Raw genomic sequence first — 23,874 nt, forward strand, 5'->3', positions numbered from 1 at the left:
ACAGCAGACCAACTCTTGGTATGATATTGGGGACATGTACTTGCTGGAAGGTGCATTTCGATGACAAATGCATGCGGTCAGTACCTCAACAGCTGCTGCCACTATATTTTATCTGGTGTGTGTGCACACATATGCTTCCAATGTTTGTGAAGATATGTATTCCCCATATTTGCTGGCCTAACATACGATTCCACATTACACAGTCATTACTCATGTTAGGACCACATTGCAAATTGTAAGGGCTGTGGACTGCAGTATTGTGATATGCAGTAGTGTAGATCTGTAATAGTTGCCATTGTAATACTGATATATACACTGTTTTAGCACTATATAAGGATGATGTGTCTCTACTGTAGGCAATTTGTCCCACCATTATGTTCATTTCTGTGCACACATTTTGCAATGACGGGATGTTAGTTATATTGCAGGAGTCTGACATACTCTTCAGATACACCATCAATGTGACCACTGTGATGTGCAGTTAACAGGAACAATACGAGAACTTGTACTGCATGCATTACGGGTAGGTGGGTTGAATATGTGCATGGAATATACCATAGCCATAACATGACCGGTGTACTAGCAAACTTGAACAAGCACCATACTCACCAGCAACAGGCGGCTGCCTTGGAGGTATATTAGAGGGACCTACATAAGTGTGTGCGAGATGTGATGTCAGTAGCCAGAGCTGTGGCACTGGTGCAGGGTGGGTGCAGCATTACAGTGCATCAACAGTACAAGCCCACAATACTACAGATTATGCACATCTGTTTATTACTGAAAAGTAGGCAAGGATGAACGCAATGAGAGCCAGCAAACTGACAATAAAATAAAAGAAACTTGCATTTATTAGTAAGCACTTTCGGTGTGGATCAGTGCCTCACCTTCATCAGACTGAAAGTGAAAATCAATTAACATTCTTTATATAGAAAAAATCTAACAATCAATGAATTAAAACCTAAATTAGTGAACCCAGTTAATTCTTAAAAGGGAAAGCCTTCGTGCACATTCTTCAAGTAATATACTGGTAAGATACACTGTTTTTAACTTGAAGTCATGTGCAAACATGAACACATTTCCTTTATCTTGTTGAATTAGTTAAAAATAAAAAGCAGCAATACATATTAATTCAAAAAATCCATAATGGTTACCATAAATAAAAACGACATCAAGCCTTATAGATAGTTGACTAAGCTAGCAATAGCAAAATTAATGATGAAACTAACTATAAATTAGTTAGTAAATTTAAATAAACAATATATAGTAAAATTCAATTAGTTAATTATGTATAAATATCTATCGCCAATGTAGTTACTAATAAATGAATATATATATATATATATGTGTATATAAATATAAATCTAATAAGATATAAATAAGTAATAATTAATAGTGAATAAATACGAATACATCATTATATATGCCATTATGTATAAATACTAGATAAAACAGTACCTGTCAAATAATCATCTCTTAAGGGCATGCAATTTCAAAACACATTTAATAGATAGATTTTCATTCAGCCTTGGTGGAATGGACGCCCCTGTTTTTATTTGCCAAATAAGCTCATCAATTTCTAGTAAAATCTGCCAAGGGCCTCCTCTAATATCATTATCTCGATGTTGTAACACTAAAAATATGTCCAGGGTATTCTAAAATGTGTTTAGCCAAAGCGGTTTTAATGTCCCCCTTGTTAATGGCATAAAAATGTTCGTACATGCACTGTTTGAGTTTCCTTTCAGTTTTGCCAATGTAATATGCATTACATTGGCAACATAAGGCTGCATAAACCACACATCTGCTATCACAATTGAATCTTGAACCAATCATGTATGATTTGTTATTAATTATACATCTAGTCCCTTCAAGTATGTGTTTGCACTGAGGGCAAGTACCACATTTGAACATACCTTTAACCCTACTATTTGGGACTCTTGTCTTTTTCTCAAGTAATGCTTTCAAGTTAAGCCCTCTCCTGTACGTAATACGTGGTTTCTCACCTAATGTTTTAATCAGTGTTAATTCTTCTCTAATGACGTTCCAATTTTTATTTATAATATCCCTGATAAATACATAATCTAGGGAAACCGTAGATAAGAAGCTGGTCATGTAAACCCTATTACTCTTGTTATCCAATAAAGATTCCATTGGCATGGGCTGTTGCTGTAACCCACTAAGTAAAGGCTGAAAATACCCGTTTTTTTTCTTTTATGACAAACTTCTTGCTTTATATTATCAATCAAGGAAGCAGGGTAGCCTCTATGCATACAACATGCCTTGCAGGTTTTCACATTCAGTCTCGAACTCATCATCATCAGACACCATTCGGGCTGCCCTAACCATCTGACCTTTTATAATGGCCTTCTTTTGGTGGTAGGGGTGATTACTTGAAAAATGCAAAAAGATATTTGAATGTGTAGGTTTCCTGTAAATCCTACTGATGTACCTACATTTACATCTGTCATTCACTAAAAGAATGTCTAAATAGTTAATCGAAATGTCGTCAATGTTGTATGTAAACTCAAGGAAACTTGTCATGGTTGAAATGTTACGGATAAAGGTTGGAATAAGAGTTTTATCTCCTCTCCAAATGCAGAACAATATACCATGATGGCATTGGCAAAACTACCCCCACATGGTGACCCCATTGCTACATCCGACTTCTGCAAATACAGTTTTCCCTCAAAAAACATGAAATTGTTTGTCAAAACTATTTCCAACAAGGTTTCAATTACATATATGGTGTTCTCCTCTACTTTTGTTTAGTACCAAAAAGTCCCTGATCCATTTTAGTCCAGTTTCCTGGGGGATAACTGTGTAGAGGTCTTTGATGTCTATGGTAATAAAGCATGCATCAAGTTGATAGTCTAGTCTGTTTATGGTACTTAAAAAACCCCAAGAATCTTTACATATCTGAGGCTCGCTGTCAACCAATGGTTTTAAAATAGAATCAATATATTTGGCACAACTGTGTGTGATGGATCCCCTACCATCCACTATAGGTCTAAATGAGGGACTATTAAGAGATTTGTGTATTTTAGGAGTACCAAATAAGGAGGGTGTTTTGGGTGCAATCATTGACAAGTATTGAAATAGATCCTTGTCTATAGACCCCTCTAAAAACAAATCATCCAATATTGACCTAATTTTTCTATATGCCTGATTGACTACATTAAGGGACACTCTTTCATAAACGTTTGTGTTAAGATGTTTTTGCATTGCTTCAACGTAAATGAAATTATCCATAAACACAAGCCCTCCTCCCTTGTCGGGATTCATGACCCTGATGTTACAGTCATTAAGTAGATGGAGAAAATCTTGTTCAGAAGCGCTGAGGATGTTTTTAGTTGTTGATAAATGTTTTTTCTCAGAGCTAGCCCTTAGATCCATTTCACAAATCTTTTCAAAAAGGCATAGTCTAGGGTGAAGGGGGGGATTAAACAAACTAGGAACCCTGATAGAACTGGTTTCAGTTGAACTCGCCCCCATGAGCAAATTTGGGTTTAATTTGCGTACGAGCAGTTTCAAATCAATGATTGTTTTGGCTAAATCCATCCTTTTACCAGGGACGTAAGGTAGCCCTTTAGACAGAAAATTAATCATGTCTTGCTGGATATCAAGGTTTGTATAGTTATAGATTTTTAAAAGTCACCTTGCGTGCTTACATGTATGGAAGGAGCAATACCATACACCTGGTTTGAAACTGTCACCTCCTTTGTTTCCTCCTGTTCCTTTGATTGCGGTTGGTCCGTCGGTTGTTCTGTTGACCAGACTGATCGGTCTGAAAACCCTGGTCACTATTGTTTTGCTCATCTTTGGGGTTAACCACGTATGGTCGATCACGGTAGTTATCATTAGCATTACTATCATTAGTGTTGTTGTTGCGATTGATAATTCTTTCGCTATGTCTTAACCCGTTACCTTCATTGTTACTAATATTGTTGAAAGAACGAGCTTGCCCTTGGTCATGGGTTCCATCAACCCTGTTATTATGTACGTCATTTTTGTCAGGGCTACTATTAGATGGAGGCTTAGGATAAGCAATATTATTCAAATAATCATACAAGTCTCTAGCTATTTTCCTCTTTTTAGTGGCAAGCATATACACATATATATATGCATTTATTAGTAACTACATCGGCGATAGATATTTATACATAATAATTAACTAATTGATTTTTACTATATATTGTTTATTTAAATTTACTAACTAATTTATAGTTAGTTTCATCATTAATTTTGCTGTTGCTAGCTTAGTCAACTAGCCATAAGGCTTGATGTCGTTTTTATTTATGGTAACTATTATGAATTTTTTGAATTAATATGTATTGCTGCTTTTTATTTTTAACTAATTCAACAAGATAAAGGAAATGTGTTCATGTTTGCACATGACTTCAAGTTAAAAACAGTGTATCTTACCAGTAGATTACTTGAAGAATGTGCACAAAGGCTTTCCCTTTTAAGAATTAACTGGGTTCACTAATTTAGGTTTTAATTAATTGATTGTTAGATTTTTTTCTATATAAAGAATGTTAATTGATTTTCACTTTGTTTCAGTCTGATGAAGGTGAGGCACTGATCCACACCGAAAGCGCTTACTAATAAATGCAAGTTTCTTTTATTTTATTGTCAGTTTGCTGGCTCTCATTGCGTTCATCCTCGCCTACTTTGCAGTAGTTTGGTTTCTTGTTTTTCGTTAGAGCTGTTCAGCAACAGGCTATATATATGTGTGTGTGTGTCATCTCGCATATGCATGCTCTAACTGTACAGATGCGGATGGATATGCAACAGTGGTCCAGTGATGTACCCTACGGCCTTACCTGCACACTCCTCCACCGCTGTGTGGGTAGCACCCACCTCCCCTATGCTGTCCACCAAGTGTTGGGCAGGCAGGTGCCCCGAGGCTAGCAAGGAGCTCCTCAACATGGATGGATGGCATGACCCCCCCCCCTTGTTGCAAGCTGATCCCCCCGACTGCAGTAGCATAACGATGGGCATTGCAAAGAAGGTCTGTGCAATGATGCCGGACCTGCTCATAACTGCAGTTATGCAGGCCAACATCATTTACCCTGTGGACAAGATCGTTCCACAGGGTGGTCTACTCCTGCTGCTCATGGGCTGTTCGGCCAAACAGCACCTGGTAGTGCTGTATCAATTCTGCAACAATGACCTCATTCTCGCCAGCTGTATAAACAGGAAGCCTCTCACAGGACATCTTGCCTGAAAGACAAAGATGGAAATAGGTCTGAGCACTTCATACAGCAAGGTTATCATAGTTTTTAATAAACATCTCTGTCTCCCCCCCCCATCATATCTGCAACAACAAACCGATCACACAACTCAATACGCATGTCTACAGAATATCTACCATAGGGACATATATCGTATTGTACCACACTTTTTGCTATGTGTTTGTAGCCATGTTCCCTGTGAGGACACTATCACTGCTGGCTTGTTACAGCAACGTCACCTGCATGCCATTGTAAGGGCCACTATGGTTCCATACATGCACATGGTCTGTTTGCTATATGATTGCTGCACATCTGTTTTGTGTTATTGGGGATATCTATGCATGCTGTTGGACATGATCCGGGAATGTGTGGACTACTACTACAGTGACACAATAGCATGTTTAGGGAACAGTTGCCAGCAGAACCACCTCTCCCACCTCATCTGGCCATATTAGCAGGCCACATCACATGTGGGACTCACCCTGGGGCCTCCTCATCTACTGGTCCTGCACTACCTTCAGGTGGAACCACCTCAAGGGATGTTGTCCCTCACTCGGGAGCACACACAGACATGATCCTATCACCCAAGGTCAGGTCCAGGGTCTGGAGCAGAGAGAGCTCCACAGAGACTTGGGGGATGTGCTACAGCACCTTGAGGCCCCCAGTACACACTCACAGGGCCCACATGCTCCTCCTGCTCAGCCTCCCACCCAGGCACGTTCAGGGCCGTGAAGCTGATGTGACTGGCCATGGGTGGGGGGCCTAGTTCCCATTGTTTCCATTTGGGGGCTCATGGGACTTCCACATTTCACATGATACTCCTCATCCAGGGTGTTTACTCACCATGTGTCATATACTGCCCCTTAAGGCTGTTTTCTTTATCTTCCTACCCCATCCTCCTCCACAAATATACCTGCTATCCTTCCCCAAATTCCCAATCCCACCTTCCCAAACAAGAGCAATGTATCCTTCCTCATCCAGGGTGTTTAACCACCATGTGTCATATACTGCCCCTGTAGGCTGTTTTCTTTATCTTCCTACCCCATCTTCCTCCACAAATATACCTGCTATCCTTCCCCAAATTCCCAATCCCACCTTCACAAACAAGAGCAATGTATCCTCACCATGGGGTTCACATGTGACACAAACGTCCATTTTGCACACACTTACTGCTATATATGTGTGTGTGTATTGATATGTGTGATGTTCCATCACACAAAGCATGCAGCACTGTGATGCAAAACTAGGGGGTATGTATTTATATACATATTTGTGTTTTTATATATGTAGACATACACACACAGATGTATATATATATGTACATGTGTGTGTGTAGATATGAGTTGTGTGTGTGCATGTGTGTATGTATATATATATATATATATATATATATATAGGTGTATATCTGTAGATGTGTGTATTATATATACATAGGGGGTGCATTCAGACATCAGGTCCACACTCTCTAACTCTCCTTCCTGCACAGCTGCAGTGTTCTGCGTTGCTACAACACAGACAGGTGCCACATGTGGACACAGCCTAACATTAGGGGGGTATATATAGGGATAGATTGCAGGTAAGTCTATTGCACACCTTTGGCATTTCTGCATGCTTCATTACACGTTAACATGACTGTTCTGCAAGTGGTGGGCTCTGGAACCCACGTGTCCATCATAATGGCATTACTTCCACCACCAGCTATAGGCCACACTAATATACATGTTTTGCATTGCACAACACACACTATGATGGCGTATATCTCGTCAGTCAGTACTGATCTGCACAGTTGACAGGTATGGCCCACAGGGATAGACACTATTGTTCAGCTGGACATCATTAGAACACCTGCTGGCACATAAATAATTCCACATCATCTATCCCATTATTATGGACCAAGTACTACATTCAATTACATGCATATACACTTCACTTACCTGTTGTGAGAATGATGTCTCTTCTGGACAGTTTGCTGGATGTATGTGTTTTTTTTGGTTTTTGTTTGTTTGTTTTTTTATTTGGCTTTCACTCTCTCTCGCTTTCTCTCCAGTAAATGGATTGAGCTGCTTTAAATAGATTGCAGCATGGATTTTTTAGGTGATGGCCTCTGCACCAATCAGTGTCCTCCACTAGCTATCTGCATGCAGCATCCTGTGTAGTACTTCCAATTACCACTATCATGGCAACCCACTACTATAAATCCCTACATCAGGTGGGTGTGGTGTGGTCCCTTTACTTTTCCTGTATGGAGGACATCCTTCTTCTGTGTGGGCAGCAGTGTTACAGACAGCAGGTAGCAATGCATCTTACAAGAGGATTTGTAGACTCAGGCCAGCTACATATTTGTATAAGGTTCCAGACCTACAGACAGTGTGAGTAATGTTGTTATATGCATTGTATAGTACCAGTGTTGGGGTTTGTGTGTACATACTAGTTTAACATGGAATGCAGTCTGTCTGCATAGCTCTCAAATGTAGGCCTATCCACATGATGGCCAGAGGTGTGTCTGTTATGTTTTGTCTGTCCACCAAACAGGTCTTGTGTCAGATATATCACTGGCATTGTGTGTGTTGAGTGCTATCAGTACATGGCTACATCCATTTCTGTTTCTGACTTCATATTCCTGACTAATGGTATGTTGCAGACTATCCTGTAACACCAGCAACTTTATCAGTGTATAACAACACTATTTCACATGTTCCAGCCTCTGTCCTCCACCTATACATCAGGCTTTGTCCATATGACATACAGGAAGGGTTATGTAGTAGCCTGTGATTATGTCGTGCTGCCATCATTCCAGTGCTGTTGTGGCCCCCACACATATTGTGGGGTAGGTCCATATATATGTAGGCTTCAGCTGCACAAAACATGTGTGCCCTTCTGCAGTCCAGAGGTCAGTGTATGTACCAGTGTTATATGCCCCTGTAAGTCGGTCTATGGGGGAGCGGTATGCACCATATATAATCTAGGTTGTTACAACATGTGAGGGATATTGGTAGTAAGCCACCTTAAGGTATATGGCTGTACATTACCATACATTTCACCTTGTGAACATTGGTGGCCTAGTGTATACTGTCATACAGACTGTTCTGTTTGTCAGTGTGATTGTGATGTTTTCAGTTAAGCATTATGTAACAGACACATCCTCAGTATGTCAACTTAATTCTTTTCCCCTAGGGGTTGAGTACAGAGTGTAATTTGAGGCTGCTGAACTATACATCTGCATTACTTACTGTTGATTGTTATCCTCTGGCCCAGTCTTTCTTTACTGTTGTACTAACTGAAGGCCTTGGCCTGGACAGTAACATATGTTATGCTTCTGGACTACTGCGTAAAATTATCTGCTTGAGAGTTGTATTACTTAGTACGTATTTCAAAGTCTTAACAGCTACATGACATGGCATATACAACTGTAACAGCACACAAATAAACATTTCTTATGTATGCAAACCTGCGTGTGGTGCCATATCCTTTGACTTCTCTATGGGTATATGTTTCAGGCAACAATTGTCTTTTGTATGAGTTCATCATACACCATCCATTTGAAAAGGTGGCAACTGTAGGAATACCGGCTGTTCAATATGCTGTGCACCCTCTAAATATGTGTGTGCATGTATATGCATCTTTGGAATGTTTATTGGTTCCACATTGTACATTCCCTATGGCAGCCAGACTGTACTGCATATGTTATTGATACCATTCTGACATCATACAGGTGGGATGGATTACTGTTAACGTCTTGTGGCCATGTTGTGTAGGGTCCTGGGTATGGGACTTGCAACAGTTGATAGTGTATTGCAGGGCAGATCTGTTTGGCTGTGGGGGGACGGGTGATATCAACTTACAAGAGGTATTTAGCTTGGGTCCCCTCACCCCCCCCCCGGCCTTTGGTCATATGTGGGAGGTTGGCAGAATGGCTAAGGTGTTTACCTTACAGACACAGGGTTTGAGTCTCACATGGGTTAACTGGCTTGGCTTAAAATGGCCCACAAGAGTAGATAGCCTACTAATATATGAGCCTGAGTCTAAAAATTGTCTTAAAGTATGTACAACAAAATTTTAAGGGTGAGTTTGGCATAATAGTTAAGGTCTTTACCTGATAGATACAAGGCACCAGGTTTGAGTCTGACCTTGGATTATTATCTAGGTTTATAATGGCCCTTCAGGGCAGTTAGCCTATACAAGGTTCGGAAGGTGGCCTAATGGTTAAGGTGTTTGCCTTACAAACACAAGGTGTAGGGTTTGATCCTCACAAGGGATAATTGTCTAGACTTACAATGGCTCGCAAGGGCAGTTAGCTTAGGGTTGAGAGGGTGATCTAATGGTTAAGGTGCTTGCCTTACAAACACAAGGTACAGGGTTTGAATCTCACAGGGGATAATTGGCTAGGCTTAAAATGGCTTACAGGTGCAGTTAGCCTAGTACTAATCTATGAACCTATATGTATTTATGTTCTCATATTATATATATATATATATATATATATATATATATATATATATATATATATATATATATATATATATATATATATATACACACACACACACACACACACGTGCATGTATAAATACATTTACTGTACTGTTGAATGACTGTGCTGGATATGTTTGGGAAAACATCAGGGTTATGTATATCTGACATGGCTTAGTGGTAAATCACTTTGGCTATGGTGTGCAGGGTCCTGGGTTCAAGACTTGTAAAGCCTGTTTATTTTGTTGCTGGGCAGAACAAGGGCCATTGGATACAGAGTGATTAAGGCACTTTTAAGCAGTTGTATGCGGGTTTGCGCGAAGGTAAGCACTGCTAACATCCGGTTACAGTTTCTTATACTCAGCTTCTAAATTGCTTAACCTGTGTAGGCATTGCTTACCCCCACATAAACAAGCTTAAACCCACTTTCTAAGTGCTTATTTCCGCTTACCCCCATGCAAATTTCTTTAAAATAAATGAAAAAGGGTTGATAGGAAAGTGGTGAAAAAGGGGCACAAAGAGGGAAAATAGCTAGGGATGTGCAGGACAGGTGTAGGGAAGATCCATAGCTGCTCATTTCTTCTACAGCAACAGCTGTGCATATACACTGATTTGCCAGTAGATTTGGACACTCATACACCTGAAAGATAGGTAAGGACAACAATAACATGTTGTGAAGCCAATTAGACCAGATTACATGTGTCCAGTGAGCATGTGTGCGGAATGGACAGCTTTGTATGGGGTGAGATTTTTGTTGGGGAACAGATTGCCCTTTTTTTTTTTAAGGTGAGAGTGGGATTTTTGGGAGGGATAGTAAGTATATTTGGGGAGGTAGGTTGAGTAGGATAAACAAGACAGCATACAGGGGCGGTGTGTGACATGTGGGGGGTAATCACCTTGGATGGGGAGGGGTGTTTGGAAGCCAGAAGCCCATGAGCCCCCAGTGGAAACAGTGGGACTGAGGTCCCACCCATAGGCAGTCACCACTGCACCTTCACGGCCCCGAAGGTGGCTGTGCTAGGGGCTGAGTAGGAGGAGCAGGCTCACCCTCTAGTTGTGCCAGGCAGCCCTCAAGCTGGCGTAGCAGATCTCCAAACCCCCTGTGGAGCTCGCTACGCACCCGACCCCGGACCTGACGACTGGTGACAGTATCCTCTCCGTGCCCGCTCCTTGGTGGGGGGGTGAGATAATCCAGACTTGGTTCCACCCGAAGGTGGTGCAAGACCAGCAGATGGGGAGGTGCCGGGGTGGGCCCCAGACTTGCTGGTGTCCGGTGCCATGGCCAGATGAGGTGGGAGAGGTGGGTCTGCTGGGACCGATCTTCCCAAACGTGCGATGGCATTTCAATTTTACAACATATGTGGGTTATTAATAGTCAACACATTCCAGGATTAGGTATAACATCATGCACAGATAGTCCCATTAACCAGAAACACCAGATATGGAACAGTTGCATAGCAAACAGAACATGCATATACAGAACTACAGTGCCAATTACAACAGCATGCAGGTACATTGATGGCAGCATGCCACCAATGTGGGAGTATTTCGACATGGCACATGCACAGAACAAAGTTCAATATTTATCAAACAATAGGACATATGTCCCTACAGTAGATTTAATTGTGCACATACTGATTGAGTTGTGTATTTAGTTTATTGTTGCAGATATGGAGGGGGAGATGTCAATTAACAACTTGTATATCCCTGTAGTTCTCATTACTTTCCTAGTCAGTGCTGTGATCTGTACCTTACAGGTATTATTACACTACCCTATGGTCTTAACTTGGACAGTGGTATGGATGTAGACAACTATATACATGACCTGAGTTTTACCTGCAGTATACACTTCTTACCTGGTATACCTGTGGAGGTATTGTTTGTTAACACTACCCGATTGTTTCGACGCTTATTCACAGATTCCAGGTTGATATTATACACATAACTGTCCATCTGTTATTGCACACACTCTGGGCATGTCTTGACAACATGCAGGTAAAACCGGGACATATTTTGACTATTGCCCTCATAAACCTTTGGTGAGTTGTACAATGACAAGTTTGTTTTCATACACATTTTCCAAATAGTTACAGGCCTGACAGTCAGTTATATGACATTAAATGCTGGCTAGATGTCGGAGATTAGCACGCTGATATGCCAGGGGGACAGAGTAACAGCCAGCAGATATGGGCCAATTAACTGGACATTCTGGACAAATCTGTACAGTTGAGGGGTATAATTCTGCATACAGCTTACTACCACTCCCAGGATTCGAATCATGGCTGTGTCTGCTAAAAATAAAAAAGTGTACATCACAGCTGAGTGTGCTACATAGATATTGCTGTGTATCTCTTCTCTGATTTCTGTCTATAAAGTCTCCCGTGGTTTTACAATCTGACCTTGTAATTATAACACTCATACAGGGTTTCCTAGACAGTTTTATTATGTTGCACAGTGTGGATGACAGTAATGAGTAATACCTTATTACTTAGAGAAACTGCAACACTAACAATGCCACACAATACCAGAGTAAACAGTACCAGTCCAGGATTTCAATCTTTTACTTCTAGGCACAGTTTTCATATCTCACAGACCTGTGGGGGCAATGTTTGTAGCACTACCTGAATGTTGCCACACATAATACAAGATTTCACATTATTATTATTATTATGCACATACGTCTCACTCAGTTACTGCACACACTCTGGTCATAGCTTCACAACATGGGGGTGGAGATGGGACATACTTTGCTTATTGCTCTCATAATATTTTAGTGAGTTGCTAGAGTGACAGGTTTGTTCTTATAGATATGTCAGTTATGATGTCTGACAATCACTTGTATGTCATTATTTGCTGCCTTAACTTCTGGGATCATCCCACTGATTTGCCAAGGGGACAGGTAGTGGATATGGGGCAATTCACTGGACATTCTGGACAAATCTACACAGTTGTGGGGTATGATTCTGCATACAGCTTACTTCCACTCCCAGGATTCAATTCATGGCTGTGTGTGCTAAAAATACAACAGTTCACGTCTCAATTGTGTGTGCTATTTGGATTATGTTGTCTATCTTTTCACTGTTTTCTAAGTCTCTCTCAGTTGTACAATATGACCTCTTGTGATTACAACAGTTGTATACAGACATTTGTACACATTTTATTTATGTAGCACAGTGTGGGTAACAGTGCTTAATACAACAGTACTATTAAGAGATTGCAACACTACATTACCATATGATACAAGAGTAAACACAAGCAATCCAGCAGTTAGACCTTTATTGTCAGGCTGTTAACCTTTTACATACAACCTATAGGAGACTCTTCCTGACATATTGTCTGGTGTATACAGCACATGCCATACACAATAGACGTTTTATATTAGCAATTAACTTTCTACTACTTTTAGATTTATTTCTTATGATAGTGCATGCAACAGTATTTCTAACCTGCCTCGCGACACAACCTCTGCAATCTACAGGCATGGGCTTCCCAGTTCACAGCCCGCTCGTCTGCCGCTGTCAAAGACATAAGAGGAATATTTAGACATATCTATCCATAATATACATCAGTTGGCAATTATTAAACAGGTAGTAGAATGATACTTGCACACAGCTAGGACATCCCCGTCCGCCTAGCCTCTTGGATTCACTGATCCAAGAGCTCCCTCTTTCTCTGCTTTATATTGGGAACCTTGATACTGGCCCTGCAGCAGTCTCTCGTCATGGTCTTTAACAAGGAGTCCTACCATCCCGGATGCCCCAGCGCTGCACCTGGAAGGACACTCCTTCTCCCACACCAGTCATAGTGCCTACAGAAGGAAGCTGCAACCAGTTAGGAGATGTATTCCTGCCTGTTGGGTTTAAATAGGGCCGATTTCACACACTTTGCCATGACTGGACAGTTTTGAAAATGCTAAGCTATGGGAAAACCTGCTTACGTAAGGTTGGCATTGCTTAAAGGGGTATATCAATGGGCAAACTAATTTAGCTGGCCTACACATTGTTTACACCTACTAAGTAGGGCTGTGCAATGCTTAGCATTGCTTAATCTTTAATTTGCATACTACTTTCTGTTTAGCATTGATTTATTACTCATTACATGTTATATATGCGTTTGGTATCCATGATTCATGTGTACGTACACTGTATGGGATCCTATGATTCATGTGTACGTACACTGTATGGGGGGGTCCTTGTGTTTATTAGGGGATTTCAACACTATTACAATGACATCTCACATCTGGACTTAATGCAGTACTCCAGTTCACATATTTATATTATGTAGTAGGTTATGCAACATAAAACTGTATACAGATTCCTTTCACATGTTAAGTTTGAGTTTCCTATAACTGCAAGGGCTGTTTATTTTGTTGCTGGGCAGAACAGCGGCTGTTGGATACAAAGTGATTAAGGCACTTTTAAGCAATTGTAAGCGGGTTTGCATGATGGTAAGCAATGCCAACTTCTGGTTAAATATGCTTACAGAGGGTTAGCGTCAATATTGCTTAACCTGTGTTCGTATTGCTTACCCCCGTGCAAACAGGCTTAAACCAGCTTACTGTTGCTTAAATATGCTTACTCCCGCTTACTGCTGCTTAAATATGCTTACTCCCGCTTACTACTGCTTAATAGTGCTTACTCCCACTTACCCCTGCACTAATTTAGACAAAAATATAACATGGTTCTTGGGAAGGTGGTGGATTTGGACACTGTATGGATTTATCATTTATTACACATTACACCTTCGATTTGTATCCCTGATATGTGTACATAAACTGTATGGGGCACTTGTGTTTATCTGTGGCAACATTACAATGACACCTCACATCTGCATTTAATGCAGTACTCCAGTTCACAAATATGTTATTTAGTAGGTTATACAACAAAAAAATATTGTTCATAATGTAATTTGACATGGAAAATGGAATGTATTGGAGTGAGACTCGAACCAGGAATGACTGCTTGTAAGGTGAATGCTCTGACCGCTGCACTATTCCAGCACTGCTTCATTTGCATGTGTCTTGATATTTATCTTCTCGTGCCATTTAAGCTACAGTATATGTAGTTAAGCAATGGGCAAACCCATGCACCTATGGTTAAATTTAATCTGTTTGATAATATAATTATATTTTAAATATCGCTGTTATAAACTTGGGGGGGGGTGTTGCTGGGGGCATGCAACCCCCTATGAGCAGTCTCGCTCATTGTAATAGCTAAACTGCAGTTCTTGACTGTGGGGGCGTGTATATTTTGAGAGTTCTACACTCATCAATGCTCTGTGTCCGTTTAGGAGCTCAGGCAGGGCGCCTTCATTACTATGAATTGCTGCTCCAAAATGGTCGCTTCCGTGCAGGGATAAGCTATTCCTGCGCAGAAGTTTACTAAATCCAGGAAACAATTTTATCAGGATCTAATCCATTCCCTTATCCATAAGGTTCATAAACAGCTATAAGTCTAGCTACCCCTGTCTTTTTTTAAACCTAGCCAATTTCCTCTAAGGTGAGAATCGAACCTTGTGTCTGTAAGTCAAAGGTCATATTATCAGATCCAATTTTCTTTCATGGCCTTTCATATGAGACTAGTCAGAATTAAGGATTTGTATTTACCAAGGTCCAAGGAAGGCAACCCTTATTGTAGTGAGATACAAGTTTTCTTTATCGATCTGCAAGTTCCTTATTGGCTTCATGGGGATTTGCACCATAAGGAAGGCCACTGAGAATGCCTTGGAGAAAGAGGGCAAAGATGCAGAGACCCTGTCTACTCCAGAACCAGAAAGGAATGGGTCAAGATTCATTTTTACCTGCACCTGCAAGAAAGCATTATCCATATTCCCATGCTCAATATCAGCAGTCACTGAACAGCTACAGTTGGAAGATAGTGACCAAAAGACCTGGTTGACAATAATCTAGGAACTAGCCTGCATAAACTCCAGGTAGTGAGGAAATACTATTCTGCTTAGAAAGCCATAAAGGGTAACTTTCTGCAGTACCATAAACAGATTTCAATACATATATTTCACTGGCAACAGCTTCATCATTAATGATAGCAATTCCTCTTTACCAGGGTTTAGCACCTATCATGCTTTCAGACCCTTGGGTAACTGTGGGGGACTATCTATAATTGTTAGAAACATCATTACTTCACATTAAATTACCCACAACCTTAACCTGGATCTCCTGGAGATCCAAAAATACCCTTAACAAATCCAATTATTACTTGCAAGTACAGAACTTCATCAATATCACTGAAAGATCACAAAAATTACCTCAACACCATTGAGCCATTAAACATATATTAAGCCCAATACCTTCTTCCTAGGGGACTTCAATTACCCAAACAAACAGTTATGCTCAACATTTCCTAGACTTTATTAAATCAATGGAATGGACAAACTAGTATAGAACTACCTACTAGAGGCTCTAGTACCATTGACCTGGTCCTTACCGGCCTAGCCCCTGTCTGCACCCCACCTAGCATCTCATCACTAGTTATTTTTTGACCACAAAGCAGTGTTCTCCATCGGACCTAGTGGTACCACACATGAAGAGACAATCTTTAGGGACTTTTCCAAGGCAGACATACTTTAGCTTGCAAAGAACTACTCAAAATCCCCACAATCCCTTGCAAATAGACCCAAATGAGAGGGCTGCTGCAGTCACCTACTACCAGCACTTGAACAGTTCCGTAGAAAATCAGTACTTATCCTCCCTAAATACAATTTTAAATTTAGGAATAAATCTCTCTGGGAAATTTTCTGTAGTAATAAACCATACAAAAAAAGAAGGAAAGTAAGACAAAGTTGCAAGAAATCCCCATCTCCCTACCTCAAGACTACACTGAAACATGCCAACAAGAAACTTAAAAAACACTACTTGAAAGCAAAGCAGAGATTTCAAAGCAAACCACAAAAATTTCTGCAGATATGTCATGAAATTAAAGAAAAATGTCCAACAATTCACGGAGCTTATCCCTAATACAACTCATTATGAAGCCAAGGATACAGCTAATCTATTAGCAAAAATTCAGTGTCAGCTTTACTTCATTTACCCAAATCGTAGCCCCCATGGTCCCTGAGAATTTAGTTTTCCCTGAAATTACTTTGGAACAAATCTTGGATTCCCTTTCAAAGGCTAAAAGTACTTCCATCGGTCTGGACAATATACCAGGCTGCCTTCACATCACTGCCAAGGATGCACCGTTTGAGCCTCTATACTTGATGCCTGGAAAACAACAACTGTAACTTCCCTACACAAAAATGGTCCTTCTACAGTGCCAAGTAATTACAGAGCCATCAGCCTCACCAGCCTTATATGCAAAGCCAGGGAACATATCATAGCAGAACTCATTTTTGCAGGCACAGACAGCGTAAATGATCTAGATACCAATCAGCTTGGTTTTGTGACATGCAGGTCCTGTCTTCTGAACCTTGTAAGCCTCTTTGAAAAGGGTACAGGTATTGTGGACAGTGGTTATTCTGTGCACACTACTTATTGTGACCTGGCCAAGACTTTTGACACCAGTGAAAAATTAGACAAGCTTAATGTAAATCCCAACATTGTCTGCTGGATTACAAACTACCTACCCAATAGACACCAAGTTATGAAAGTTGCTTGTTCCCTTTCTGAATGTAAACTTGTAACTAGTGGGGTGTCACATAAATCAGTTCTAGGTCCTTTCCTGTTTGGCATTCATTTTGTAGACATCCAACCCAATATCTCAAAAGTGTGGTTCACCAAGTTTGCTGATGACTGCAAACTGAGCACAGATACAAAACGGCTCCAGCAGGGGCTGGAATATGCACATACACCGTTTATCAAAAATTCTCTCAAACCAAGATAAAATCATAAGCGACTTAGGCACTTATATGGATAACTCCATCATTCGATCAGGTTTCTACCATAGTCAGGAAATCCTTCTATCTAGCCCAGTTGATTTCCAAGGGAAATCAAGATCCAAAGAAGTTATCCTACCACTGTACTTTCCCTTATCAGACACATCACTGAGTACAATGTCCCCTTTGGAATGTACAAATCCAAGCATATCGCCCAGTTGGAAAGGTTCCAAAAATTTCAAGAAAATTAAAAGTCAAATCTTTTAAATACCCAAATAGATCTGCACAACTCTCCTTATACTCAGAAGCCTAAAGGTTGCTGTGAGGGGACCTACATCCTGCTTTTCGAGCCATTAAAGACCCAGTCCTATTTGACCTCCTATTTCTCTGCAAAATCAAGTGGCTCTAACAAACATGTGCTAAGGACCTAAATCTACACCAGCAAATAAGACTTACGAGTGACATTGGTTCCTAACTCCAGGTATTCCTAGCTATGCGGTAAGTTACCACTACAGGTCAAAGAGGAATAAGTTACCACTACATGTCAAACAAAGTACTACTATGGCCAGAACTTTAAGGCTGGTCTTGATGACTTTATGGTTAGACACAAATTAACACCAGGGCTATCAAGTTCAGCCTTTGTCAATTTGTGAGGTGAACACCAAGTGGTTGAAAAGGGCCCTGCTTAAAGGAGTATATGGCTAGGCATCTTATGGTCCCCATGATCATTTGCCTAGTATGCTCATTTGTTCCATATATATGCATACCTAACTTCTCCTCTGAAGGGGATAAGAAAGATTCCTTAGCATAATAATCCCGTCTTTCCCTCCCTTATCTTTAGGTTCCTTGCCTGCAGATTTTGGTCTAGAAAACACAAGACACTTAATCCTTCGATCACTGGAATGAAGAAGGCTCACCAGGGGTTGACTCCTCTCCAATGAATAAACCTTTTAAAACTCAATTATGTCAGTCAATCAATGTACATTTGTCAAATACTTTACATATTTCACAACCCACTTTCAAATACTGAGCACACATAAAACATGTCCATCCTGCTTCAAAACTGTGTGGAAACAAACCTAATAATTTTGATTTCATTACAGCCAAAAAGACCACATGTAACAGTAGCCAGCCAAAAGCTGTATGCAGCATCCTTCTTTCTATTCCTGCAATCTACAAATGAGACATACTTTGACAGTCAGAATATACTACTGATTAAACATACAAGCAGCAACATCTAAAAATAGAAACAACCAAAAATAATGCTGGAGCAAAGCATACTAAAAAGGTCCAGGTCTGCAGGGGAGGAACAATAACTTCAGAAATGTCTAAAAATGGATGAAAAAGAGGATATATTACCCATAACCTGAAGAAAGGGGTGAACAAGTGATTCAAGGAAATGCACAAAAATAAATAAATAAAAATAAAATGAAGCAGAAAAGTTTTACCAGAAAACAAATCTCACGGCTTGGCCACTAACAGCGCAGATAGGGAAAATTAGCACATTCTTCTTATATGGGAGGAATGGTGGTTCCCATATGGCTAGTCCTGTTGTTCTAATGACATGGCATTGGCTGGTGAGTGCGGGGCCTGTCATGATGCTTGGAACTGGTGTCAGCAAAGACATGATGCTGCTGCCCAAGACAGTGATGGCAGCCATCGTCACTGCATGTGGGGGGTGCATGTATGCACAGACCAGGAATCACCACCAGGCGCAGTGCTAGACCAAAACAAAAAAAAAAAAAAAGGTCTCATCACTGAAATGCCTGCCAGCAAGATCACACAGCACCCTCATATCTGTATGGAGGATGGCCTCCCTTATAACAGGGTAGTGTGTTATCTGGAGGAAGTTTGATGGTTAGTGGGTAAGGAAGTAAAAATTATGAAAAACAAAGACGTCTGGAGAGTTAAGAGAGAATAAGATGCCTTACAGATAAATGGGAGGGGTTAGATCACTTGGATAGTATTTGCACGAAAAAGCAATATTTTGTAAAGCAAGTGTACTTCTTCCAGTGTATACTACTGTGTGGTAACACTTTTTCAGTTCCGGATTTCAAGCGCAGACAGTGTGCACTGCATGCACTGAACATCATGCTAGAGATCTAATGGATAGGCTGCTCCTGATTCATACACTCAGTTATGCATTAAGAGTAAGCACAGGCTATAACTGACAAATACGTAACTAGGCTATGCCTGCGTCACCATCTGTAGAATGCCAATTACACCAACACTGTTGGCATTAGTAACTTCCAATTTTACAGTGACAGTCTAGATAAAAAAAATAAATAAATATGCACTGTCCAGCAGCAGACAGACAGATGCACTATGTACCAATGACAGAAACGTAATAGACGAACACTGCTGTTCCACCATAAGCAGCCCAGAACAAAGGAAAATGATGTCAGCAGTGCTTCTCAGCATGTGAGGGTGATCATGCCACTACTGTGGTTCTCGATAAAGACAAGGGAGGAAAAGTGTGCCAGTAGCATATGACTACAGGGTGCACTACAGTAAAACTGAGTAGATAGTGAAGATGTAAAACTGCAGCTAAGTTCAGAACAGTCAAGAGAAGCAAAAACAGGGGCCTAGGCAAAAGAAAAGGAAAGGCATCTGGGGACAGATTACATATGCTTAATGGCTACTTCTGCCATCAAACCATCTCAACAAGAAATGCGGGAAAAATAAAATCGGACCAAAATAAACAAGGCAGTACAAAGTTATAAACAGTTGTTCTTCTTTCAGCTTTTCCTGGTTAGGGTTCGCCACAGCAGAACTCCGGTCTGCTTTTTTACGGGTGCCGAGGTGCCAGCTCGACACCCAACCTTCAACGAAGGCACACCCATTCTACGCATGTCTTTCAAACGCCACTTGACCACAGGGAGGACATGCAGACTCCACACAGAAGGCGCTCCAGCCGAGAATCGAACGGGAGAACCTTTTGCTGTGAGGCAACAATGCTACCGCTGCACCACCGCGGATTGAGAGAGTTATAAACAGTAAATGGAAGAAAGGTTAAATGCAGCAATTAAATAAACTGACACAATTTATATGAAAATTGTGGATTACAGAATACTTACACAACAAAAACAAAAGGTAAAGACTGAAGGAAGATGGAGAGGCAGGAAGAATACACACCTGACATTAAAGGAGGACAGAGATCTCACAATGAATAGCTTACCTCAAGGGAAACTCAAAACACTGGCTGGACTGGGGACAGATCAGCAAGCATCTGGATGACATGGTAATACCCACAGACTGGAGGTGCATTAGGGTTGCTCCACTCAACAATGAAAGAGCAACCATGCAGCCCCTGTGAATTACAGACAGAAAACTATGGACTCAGTAGTAATGAAGGTATTGAGCAAAAGGCAAGTCACTTTATTTTAAAAACTCAGCCTGCTTGTAGGACATAACCCAGCTATGGTATCCAACCAGAAGACCCTTATACAGTTTTATGACTCTGTAACTGAGAAGGCAGATAACAGGAAGGCAACTAATGCCATAAATCTAGTCTTCAATAGTCCATTAACTCTGCCCAAAACAGGAGACTGCCAGATGAACTGAAAGGGATGGGCATGGCCAAAGGGTTTGCTTGGGTGTAAGAGCAAATTTGGGGAAGAATAAAGAAGGTAACATTGGGGTGGGTAATGGTATGTTGCATGATCAGTTGTGGGAACTGTGTTCTTGACTAAATTTCTGTCCCCCATAATACCAAATCTCCCTCATCACTTGATTTTTGAAGCTGTCTAGTACACAGAAAAAAAACACAGTATGTGACCAATACACTAGTGACACCAATAATTTAAAGAAATAGGACACACATTTAACATTTTTGTATTTCACAAGCAAAAATAAAATTACCTTGTGGGGTAGAATTCTGCAAAACAGTTCATTAAAGTCTAGAAATTTTACACCACTTTTTTGATAATGTGTTTAAAATTTATTTTGCCTTCATTTTTGTTACTCTGTGTTATTTAAACATGTTTCTGAGTAGTATCCCACATTCCTACTTGAAGCAGGAGGAGTTGCGTGTTATTTGGTATTCATATTTTACACTATGTAGATGTCCATAGTTCTGACTGGATGTTCCTACTTTCCAAGGACCTTTGCTCCTATCTTCACTGTCTGCAGGATGAGAGGCATATGTGTGAGAGAGAGAGAGAGAGAGAGAAAGCACTGGAAGGCTACCAGGGTGGCGAAGAGGAGGGCAATTGAAAAAAATGTGGTTAGGACAGAAGAAAGAAATGAAAGGGAGATTTGTGTCTACAAAACTATTCAGAAGACGTGTGGGGAAACAGCTGGCAGAAAAAACTGTGCAGGGGGTAATAGCCTTTCATAGAAAGATGGTACAGAAACAAGCAAGATTCACAGAGTGGTGGTGAAAAGTAAAACAAGAGCCATTCAAGACAGCATAAAATTAAGTGGGGGTAAAGGGAGGTAGATCAGCACAGGTAGATGCAAGGTGCTAGTTGCAGCAAGTAGAGACAGACTTAGATTCTTCTGCTGGTACTTTTATGCGTGCATGTACTTAGCGCACTTCAACAGTCAACATATACTGTATTCCTCAAGAACCTATCCACCATATCAGGCTGAACACTGCTGCCCTCAAAACTGGACACCAAGTACATTAATGAGAGCTTATTAACATTCCACATTTATTGTCACCTCACAGTAAGACGCTGTCCGGTTCGATTCTCAGCTAAAGCTTCTTCTGCGTGGCGACATGCGTGAATGGGCGTACCTTTGTTGAAGGTTGTGCGTCAGGGCTGGTAACTCAGCACGTAAAAGTCAACTACCAATCATTAGCAGACCGGAGTTCCGCTGTGGCGACCCCTAATCGGGAAAAGCCGAAGGACTCAACAACAACATTTATTATTCTTAAAATGAACTCAGACTAAACTGCACAAGTTGATGCTTTTGACTACAAAGCAGGGTTACATTTATCAGGACAGTTAAGTTTTAAGCTGACACCCTACACAATTCTGATACTCCTGTAAAATACTTCATGTGACCAAGAGCTATGCAGAATTTATTCTTCATGGAACAAATGTTATCCTCAGTAAATTCCAGATCTAATATACTAAAAGAAGTAAAGCAGATGATGTTTATGAAGTTGGGGAATGAAAAAGATGACAGAATGGGGAAGTGGGGCTGAAATTAAGAGCAGGAGTAACAAAGCGTTCTTTTGCGTTTTAAAGTATACCACCTTCTCTGAATATTTCTGTAAAAAATACATAGGAGAACTGACCAATTTTACTTTCAGATACCCAGCTGGAAAAATGTTTACCTTGTGCTCCTAGCTTTTCTTGTTAGAAAACTTCTTTCATTTAAGAGGACTCCCCTTAATGTATTTGATATATTAAAGGCAACAAAGAGAATTTTAGTTGTGGGAGATGTAATGTGTGCCACTATGCATGAGGAATGGAAAGTGTCAAGGTAAATGGAAAACTGTTGTGGCTGAGAGTGTTTTTTTACATGTCAAAGTACTGCAGTGGTGTATGCTGCATGATGTGCATGCCCTATACCCAAGTGGTATATAGGCAAACAATAACAAGGCAAACAATGCAGGAACAATTTAGGAATGTGGCTAGTATATATGCTGTGAGTGCGGTTCCCCAACATATTAAAGTAAGTGCAGGAAGTTTGAAGGATTTAAAATATTTTGTCATAGTAAGGTTTATACAGCATGTGAGAATGAGAATGATAAAGTTGATTCTTTAAATAAAATTATAGACGAAAATTATACTGAAATTTAATGTATCCAGTTGGGTTAAATTCTGAATTAAATTGGTAATGTATTTTGTAACGTTTTATATTTAAATTATATGTATTATGAGATTTGAAGTGCGGGGTTTACTTGAAGATTGATCAAATGCTTGTTAAATGAGTAACAAGATATGATATAAAAGGAATGGTTTGTGTTTGTCTCCTAGAAAAGGACTGTGTCAAAGTACAAGGGACATATACTGTTTCTATCAACATTTGATGCACATTTCATTATTTTGCAGTATACAGTGTGCAAATTACAGTTTCTTCTTTAGTCTGCTTCACAGTTGTCCATACAGTTTGACCGAGGCCAGATACTTAACTCACCAGGCACTTTGTGTCTACTTTGCTTATCACTTGTTCCAGCTGTTTATATACCTGCAGCTTAAGATAAGAGCAACATTCAGTACTGCGCTCTACAGACGGTGAATAATTTGCCCCTATGTGCACAGACCCTACAGTGTCAGATATAACTCTTCCCCCACCCTTGAAAAGGGCAAGGACTCAGTAAAACCTAACCATCGACAGAATGCAAGCTGGTCAAACATGCATCAGTCTAGACCAGTAGTTTGCATTC

The sequence above is a fragment of the Protopterus annectens genome, chromosome 9.part0 (genome assembly GCF_019279795.1).
Source record: "Protopterus annectens isolate FY-2018-M chromosome 9.part0, PAN1.0, whole genome shotgun sequence".
Taxonomy (NCBI): Eukaryota; Metazoa; Chordata; order Ceratodontiformes; family Protopteridae; genus Protopterus; species Protopterus annectens.